Genomic DNA, 9,112 nt, shown 5'->3' on the forward strand with positions numbered 1-9,112 from the left:
CCATTCCACTGTCTCTCTCACGCTGACCTGGAGGCCAGCCCCTCCCTCCTGTGCAGGGCCTGGAGTCTCTAAGATGGAGACAGAGCAAGCTGGTGAAGGACTTGATGCTCACACGACATCTTCATCGTGGCCACCTGAGGCCTACAGGGATGGTCTTCACTCTATGGCCCCTGAGTGAACCACGGGAGTGATAAGGAGGGGCACACACAGCTGAGGAGCAATGATGTCGACAGACTGGTGACAGTGCTAGAATTAAACATAGTCACACTTGACCCTGTGGGGACTACCAGACAACCTGTGAGTCACAGGATGCTCTGTACTTATGTCTACAGCAGCAGCAGCAATCCCCACTGCTGAGAGGAGGAGAGGACCCAATGGCTGTCAGCCATGACCAACACAGGAGAGTGGCTCCTGCAGTCTGAGAGAAAGACTTGCACTTCCACCTACTTGCCTTCCAGACCTTGAAGCCTGGCTCTTTAAAGAGGCCGCCCAGAGTTAGAGGTGGACAGCTCAGGACATGCTGTGGCCATGGCCCTCCTGATTTCAACATGAAGCTCAATTATGCAAGATCAAAGATTGGATCTAGTCTTGGAGGCAACTGGGGACCCTGGAGGCAGGGTGGGTGCCTGAGGCCTAACAGGCTGCTGGTAAAAGCAGGGCCACATCCTGGCAACTGTGACCACACAGACTTCTGACAGCAGCTGGGCCCTGTCAACCCACACTAGGAGGCCTGTATCCATGTTTAGGTTTGCAGTGAGCCCAGGGCATCTGACCCTCAAGTGGGCACGGCCTGAAGAGACACCACGGGATCCCCAGGAGCTAGGGGTCCTCCCTGACTTGACTTCAGTTGGGCCACCAACCCAGCCTCCTGTGGAGACTAGAATCCAGATGGAAGGACACCCATCCCATCCCATCTCATACACAGGGGCCTGGCACATGTCTTCTTGGGGTCTGTAGCAGCTAAAACTACAAAGTGATACCCAGATACTGTTATTGACATTTTTAAAAAAAAGATTGATTCATTCATTCATTCATTCATTTTATGTGTTTGAGTACACTGTAGCTGTCTCAGACACACCAGAAGAGAGTATCAATTCCCATTACAGATGGTTGTGAGCCACCATGTGGTTGCTGGGAATTGAACTCAGGACCTCTGGAAGAGTAGTCAGTGCTCTTAACCGCTGAGCCATCTCTCCAGCCCCTGTCATTGACTGTTGTCCCACTTATTTAGTAAAAGCTTGGGGAAATCCGGTGTGGGCAGAAACTTTAGAAAGAACTTGGGGTGTCCAGCTCAGGCAGGGAGACGTTACCACAGCTGGATCCTACAGGCCATCTCTGGCCAGGCTGAGTAGCCCTCAGTTCAGGCCAGGCTATCTGGGAACATGGGTTAGCCTGTGAGGAGGTCACACCTGGAAACGTAGCTATCCCCTTACTTGTGTGGAACGGGGAGAGCTAAGATGGAGGCTCTGCCCCAGCTCTGTTTGCCCCAAGTTTCAACATTAGCAAAAATATTTGTCCTATGACTCTTGTGTGGAAATACATTTCCAGGGAATGTAAACACATGGAGACCGAGAGGCTCCCGCTGGCTGAGGGTGTGCGGGCGGATGGGTGGGGGCGTCCCACTGTAAACGCAGGATTATTCTTTCCAGGGGTCTGTATGTCCCAGCTGAGGGACTGCTCCTGTCCTCTGAGGGCTTCCTCTCAGCTGAGGGGGGGGGGGGGTAGGGAGAACCACTGTGAGGTCTCCTAGTTGATCCTAACTCTACTACGCCTTGCTGTGCTATCGGGCTAACATGGCCGCCCCTGGGACCTTTGGACACAGTGATGGACTGTGTTCCACCTTTGTCTCCATCTGTCTTGGGCCCTCTGGCCTAGTCCCTGAGCCACCTCTGTGCATGGAGCCAGGGGCCACTTACTAGCCTCAGCAGGGTTGCATTCGGTCCAATGGGACACTGTCACCTGGAGTAAGCTGCTCTAAAACCCGTTTCACAGAGAACAGACCACAGCGGAGAGACCATTTATGGACTGCTGCAGATGGCCATGTGACCCCAGACACCAGTGACTCTGTTCTCCCCACCCACCCCAACTTCCGCTCCACCCTGCGCACCAGGTTGGAAAAGGTCTGACCTAGTAGCTTGGCCTCTTTCCAGTCCTTTAGGCAGGGCGGGGACCCCTGCTGTCCTCAGCAAAGCTCAGCCCAGCTCCACTGAGCTGAGTCTGGGAGGAGGTTATCTGGGTCCCTCCTGATGCTGGAGCAGGCTGTGGGCCCCTGTCTCCACCAGGAATGCACAGAGCTCCCGCCCCTGCCCACCCAGGTGGAGGAATGCAGTGGGCCTCTTTCTGGAATTCCCCCAGGCCTGGCACCACTGGCAGCTGAGCTCTGTCTCTGCACAATGGCACCAGCGCTCTCAGGTCTGCTGGCTTGGAAAACGGGAGTCCTCTGCTCTAAGAGTGCTTCCCTAGCAAGCCAGCATGTAGCTCCTCTTTGGAACCACAGCTCTTTAAAACCCCACCACCACCCACTGCTGGGCTATGACTTTAACTCAGCGGTTCTCGATCTGTGGGTTGAAACCCCTTTGGGGCCGCAAATCAGATATCAGATGTTTACATTACAATCATAACAGTAGCAAAGTTACAGTTATGAAGTAGCAATTGTGTGGTTGGGCTCACCACGGCATGAGGAACTGCATTAGAGGGTCCCAGCATTAGGGAGTTTGGGAACGAACCATAGCTTTAACTCAATAGTAACTGTTGACTCCTAATTCAGGGTACCCAGAGTTCCAACCCCAGCACCACCAAAATAAAACCAAAACCTGTCCAGTAAACTTTGTTAACTGATAGGGCTGGTTATAGATCCATAGTTTGTGTTCTATGCCCTGTGGCTCCGAGCAGCCACCATGGCCTCTACACAAGAGCCCTTTACTTGCCCCAAGTTGTGACTCCACGTTGCCACTTGTCCTGTGGGGAACCTCTGTGACTCTCCTGCCCTGCCCCTCACAGGCCTGAACAAACAGATACTGTTGCGTACTGGTGGAATGAACAACCCACAGAGTAGTGGAAACTATGGCTCAGGTGTCCCCTGGAACTGGAGCTAGGGATGGTGGCCAGACAGCAGGGTCTACACAGAATCCCGGCCAGGGAGATGGTGAGATAGGAGTGGGTCTGCAGGCTCAAGTCAAACTCAACCCAGCTTCTTGGCCAGGCTTAGGGCAGGGCAGGTCAGGGAATTGCTATCCAATCTTTATTATACAGTGAAGAACAGTGTCCAGTGGCTCTGTGGCCATGAGGTTCTCACAAAGGGAGTAGACAAAGTCCCTACAGGGGCCAGCAGCCCAGGGAGAAGCATAAGGTGATGGAGACCCCAAGCAAGGGGGTTCCCAGATAGATGCCTTTATGGACCAGGTTCTGGCTGCAGCTGCACAGCCAGGTTGTACCGCAGAAGTAGAGCTGAAGTACCTGCCATCCCTGCTGCAGGCAGCCTCAGGAGGGCACAGCACAGGAGAGTTTCAAACCTTCCTTCAGGACCTTGACTCTCTGGGAGTTTTTCCTTGAGTTCTGAGAACATTCCAGAGGGACCTATAAAGTTGGTGGAAGAAAGAAAAGCCTCCAGGAAATATGGCATCAGGCTCAGAGAGGCAAGCCCAGGCAACTCACCTGGGCAGGAATTTGGATTCTGTCCCTTTCCATCAGCCAACCTTAGCCTTGGGGCTTGTTTTGACAGCCACCAACACACCCAGATGGCAGTTCCTCTTTGATAGACTGAAGCCCTGGAGAGGTGGGTGCGGTTCCTCTGCAGTCCACCCAGGCTCCCTAGCTGGGAACCTCTTCTCATCTGGAAGGTGAAGTTCCCCGGATTCTGAATCCCCCCCCCCCCCCCCCCCCCCGTTAACACTGCTGTAGGCTAAGCAGTGCCTGGGCCCTCAGTTTCCTAGCTTCTGACTCTGAAGGAATGACTTCCACTTAGCCTCATTTTATTTTCCTGATCTGTACAATGGGATCTGCCTGATACTTTCTCTGGTGTGCTAGGAAAGAATATTCTCAGGGTGATACAGTGTCACATGGAGAGAAAGTAAGGTGCCTTTTGAGATAAGGGTGTGCTGTGCCACTAGCCAATCCCGGCTGGCAAGCTCACTGGGGCTGGGAGTTCACTTCGACTTTAAGGTGGGTGGTGACTATGGCTCATTTTATGGGTTTGACCTCACAATCTAACTCAACTGGCTAGTTCATACTGGACAGGACAGGGAGGGTGGCAGTCTCAGAAATATTTAGGGTTGAGCAAACAGGAATGACAAAAAGGTTTTACTAGGCGGAGCATGTTTATGGAGTACTGGCCCTGGGATGTCTAGCCATCTTTCACAGAAAGCAAAAACAAAAACTGGAGAGATGGTTCAGCAGTTAAGAGCACGGTTACTCTTCCAGAAGACCCAGGTTCCGACACACACAGGATGGCTCACAACCATCTAGAATTATCCCCAGGGGACCCGGTGCTGTCTTCCGGCCTCTGCAGGAGCCTCATGACCTGTGCATTTGCACAGACAGAACATCCACACACATAAAATAAAGATAAAGGCTAAAAAACAAACAACAAACCCTTTTCTCTTGGAACCACCACAGGACCTCTCCTAGGTGCCCAGCTAGGGTCAAGACGCCATGTGTAGGCCCATACATATCAGAACACTGGTGTTAGAGACAAGGCTGGGCTCACAAATCAAGAAACCACTACTGAAAAGAACACGTGGAGCCTGGCATGAAGGCACACCTTTCAACCCAGCACTAGGAAGGCAGCTGTAGTTGGAATTCAAGGTCAACCTGGTCTATACTGACTGAGTTCCCGGACGCCCAGGACTACACAGAGAGATCTTATCTCCAAAAAACAAAATAACTAGCTGGGTGTGGTGGCCCGCGCCTTTATTCCCAGCACTTGGGAGGCAGAGGCAGGTGGATTTCTGAGTTCAAGGCCAGCCTGGTCTACAGAGTGAGTTCCAAGACAGCCAGGACTATACAGAGAAACCCTGTCTCAAACAAACAAACAAACAAACAAACAAACAAACAAACCAAAAAACAAAATAAATTGAAAGTGGCTTGACAAAGCACAGCTGCGTGGGTAGTTGCCAAGATCTGGAAGCCAAGCACAAGCAGCCACCAATGGTGTCAGCCTTTCTTCCTTAACTCAAAGGGCACTTGGCCATGCCTCACTGGCTGAATTCAACATCACAATTTAGACCTGATTGGCTGGTTTGAAATCTAGGAACAAAATAAATCAAAGGGGTACAGAGAGAAGGGATGGGCTTTTTTTTTTTTCTTTTTTTGTTTTTTTGTTTTTGTTTTTGTTTTTTTGGTTTTTTTTTTTTGTTTTTTGTTTTTTTTTTTTTGGTGTTTTTGAGACAGGGTTTCTCTGTATAGCCCTGACTGTCCTGGAACTCACTTTGTAGACCATGCTGGCCTCAGAAATCTGCCTGCCTCTGCCTCTGCCTCCATAGTGCTGGGATTAAAGGCGTGTGCCACCACGCCCGGCTGGGATGGGCTTTTAATTGTTTTTAAAATCATTATTTTATGTGTTTTGCCTGTACATATATCTGTGAACCATATGCATTCCTGGTGCCCTTGGAGGCCAGAAGAGGGCACCAAGTCTCATGGAAATGAAGCTAGAGATCCTATGGGTGCTAAGAACTAAGCCCAGGTCCTCTGGGAAAGCAGCCAGTGCTCTTTTTCCGCTGAGCCATCCCTCCAGCCTGAGGGGTAAGTTTTAACAGATAAGAATTCGAGGAAGTTGTGGCGTTGAGTTGATGAGTCAGGGTGTCAGACATATGGACATTCCAAGAAGCAGATTACATCTGGCTAAACACGCAGTCTTCGACAAAGTAACAACAGAGGAGGACCTGAGAGGAAACAGGCATAAGACTACTAAACATGCTTGATAGATAAAAATGATTAACTCTTTCACACATACACACAGATTCTTCAGATTCTGTTCAGAGGCTCTAAAGGAAGGGGCTATGTGGGCACTGGGTGGAGGCTGTTGGCACTGGCTACCCCTGTAAGCCTTCAGAGTAGACCTCCAACACAAGGTTGTCTATGACAACCTCCTAGAACCATTACTCAACTATTATAATTATAGATGTTGATTATAAGATTATAATTATAGATTTATAAACTGAGGTCATCATTCCATTATCCAAGCCATTGTTCCATGAAGTTGGTAAATCAGTCATCTCTTCCTACAGTTCTGGCTGGTTTGTTGGTGAGAGCATCAAGCCCCTGGAGAGCCACGCTGACGGTCTCATACAGAACAACATTGTTTGGAACGAACAAGTGGCACTGTCTTCCTCACACACAGACTCTGCCTTTTCTAGCTATAATCTTGTTAATCCTGAGCCATTTCTTTTCTTTCCTTTTTTTCCCCACATGTGAGAGATTTATTGGGAGAGAGAGAGAAAGAGAGGAAGGTGGCAGTAGAAGGAGGGGGGGGAAGGGAAGAGGAGCCATTTCTTTAGGACTAAGTTGCTAGCCCATTTTGTGGACAGCATCTCCAGTATCGATAAGGAATCCTTTATGCTTGTAACGGGTTTACTCGCTACAATCTACAGTTTTATTAACCGTTGACCACCAGAACAGGCTCAGTTGAAATTGGTTGCTATTTGGTTTTGAGGTTTGAATTTACTTGGGGCTCCCTGGGACACTTGTATACCATCTGTATAAATATGGGAGTCTGATGAGTCTCCTGGAGTTAACAGATCCCTCTTCTAGCGGGAGTGGACTTTAGGAAGGTGAGGGCATCTAAATGCTGTAGTGAAAGAGGTAGCCAATGGGACTAAAGGACTTGTCACTCTAAGCCACTGATAGGATTTCAAATAAGGATCCTCTACAATTCACTAGGTATCTCATGGCGTGACTGGTCATCTCTTCAGCACATTGCCCAACACTAAGCCCTATTACATTGCCCACAGGGTCAATGATCTTCCCACCTAGAGAAGCACGAGATGCGATTAGTCCTGGGGGTGGGAGCTCAGTGGTAGCTAGGGCCTCACAGGAAACAACAGGACTCATTGCTTTAGGCCCCTCAGTCTTGGAAGAGGAACATCACACAGTGCATGCCGTTTGGATTGAAGGGCCACCCCAACAGGAAGGGGACTATTTGAGTCTCTGACCATCCAGTCACACACAAATAATAACCACTTTTTTTTTTTTTCCGAGACAGGGTTTCTCTGTGTAGCCCTGATTGTCCTGGAACTCACTTTGTAGACCAGGCTGGCCTCGAACTCAGAAATCCACCTGCCTCTGTCTCCCAAGTGCTGGGATTAAAGGCGTGAGCTACCACTGCCCGGTAAAGGTCTGTCTTAAGTCTTAGGCTTCCAGTATAGCTAGCTGAGGATATTGGTCAGTAGCAGATAATTTTGGGGTCTAAGTGATGGAACATTGGGAACAGGTTTGGACTTGAGCAAGGGAGTAGTAAGGATTTGTTAGAAGTAATCTGGGGGTAAGTGATCGCCCCTTTACCTGTTTTAGGGTAGATTTCCCTATGGGCTCTGTCCTGGTCCCTAAGGTCTGAATATTGAGGATTCTTGGTGTGGGACATGCTGTTATGAGGCATTTGGGTGACAGTATTGATGCAGACAGTTAGGAGCAGTGGGCATGTTTATTACCTGTCATTCCTCCATTAGGGCTTTCATAGCATGTGGGGAGGGTGGCTTGTAAGTCCACCCCTAGGAGGGTGGGTTATAAGCCCATTCCTAATCCTGAGTGGTCTACAGAGTGTCCCTTCAGTCTCTATGGGCTCTTCACAGCACTGTGTTTACGTTGGTTTCCAGAGTTCTGCAGAGACAAAGGCACTTAACCATCCCAGAGTTGTCTTTGGCTTTTTGTGTCCCCACAGGGTATTACCAAGCATTCATCAAATTGGATAGAAGTATGTTGGCTGTGGCTACATGGTTACATTAGTAGTAAAAAACACTGTCCGTTGCCTGCATTAGAAGCAAGAGTGTCACTAAAGTCTTTTTTTAAAGTGAGCCTGTGACAAGAAATTAATAGGTTTGCCTTTTGAAGTATCCTGAGTTAAAAATAGCCTCAGAGAGTTAAGGTTGCAAGAGAGGAGCAGGAACTCAAGACCTGCATGACCCTGGCAAGCACAGCACCAGGTTGAGATGTCACAGGATGAGAGTGTAGGGTGGTTTAGTAAGGAGTGTTGAGTATTAAAGACTGGTCCGTCCTTCCTTCATGTTCAGATGAGTTTGGCCAGACTTGGTAGTCATCTCTTTGACTGCGGGTCACTTTTTGGCCTGAGTGCATGTTCTTAGACCCTTCGGGCTCTGTGCAGCCAAGCAGAACTTGGTCAGGTCCTACCCAGAGGGTTCCATTTCCTTCTCCCCAGAATTTGGTCAGCACAGTTACCTGGCTCATGCTTCTGGGCAGGAAACTTGGATGGTGGTGCCTGGGCTAACGGCCCTTGCTACCCAAGAAAGGGCAGAGTAGACCACAGTCCAAGGTAATAGTCCCTGAGAAACCGGTTCTTGGCTTTAACGGTTGCAGACCTCTAGTAGGATTCAGAAGGATAAGTGGTAGACCATCTCATATGGTGTCAGTTCCATGTCCCTTCAAGGGCCAGTCCTGATTTTTAGGAGGGCGATGGAGAGACATTTTGTCAGGGTAATTTTGTTTCAAGTATTAGTTTGGCGAAATGTCTTTTTAGAGCTTGACTTGCCCTTTTTCCTTGTCTCAGTAAGACTGTCGTCCCCCATAGGCCCTTATGTTTGAATGTTTAGTCAGAGAGAGTGGCACTGTTTGAGAAGGATTAGGAGGTGTGGCTTTGTTGACAGAAGTGTCACTGGGTGAGCTTAAGGATGAGGATGTAGCTCTCAACTACCGCTCCAGTGCCATATCTGCCTGCGTGCTGCCATGTTCCCTGTCATAACTGGCTAAGCCTCTGAAACAGTAAACAAGTTAGATGCTTTCTCTTATAAAAGTGGTCTTGGTCATGGTGTATCTTCGCAGAAGTAGAACAGTGACTAAGACTGTCGTCTATCAGAGGAGGGGAGGGTGCCAGGGGGTGTGATGGTCCCAGTGCACTTCACACACAGGGCATAGGCTGCATTTTCTGTCTGTCTAGGTGTCTAAG

This window comes from Mus musculus, chromosome 2 (genome assembly GCF_000001635.26).
Source record: "Mus musculus strain C57BL/6J chromosome 2, GRCm38.p6 C57BL/6J".
Lineage (NCBI taxonomy): Eukaryota > Metazoa > Chordata > Mammalia > Rodentia > Muridae > Mus > Mus musculus.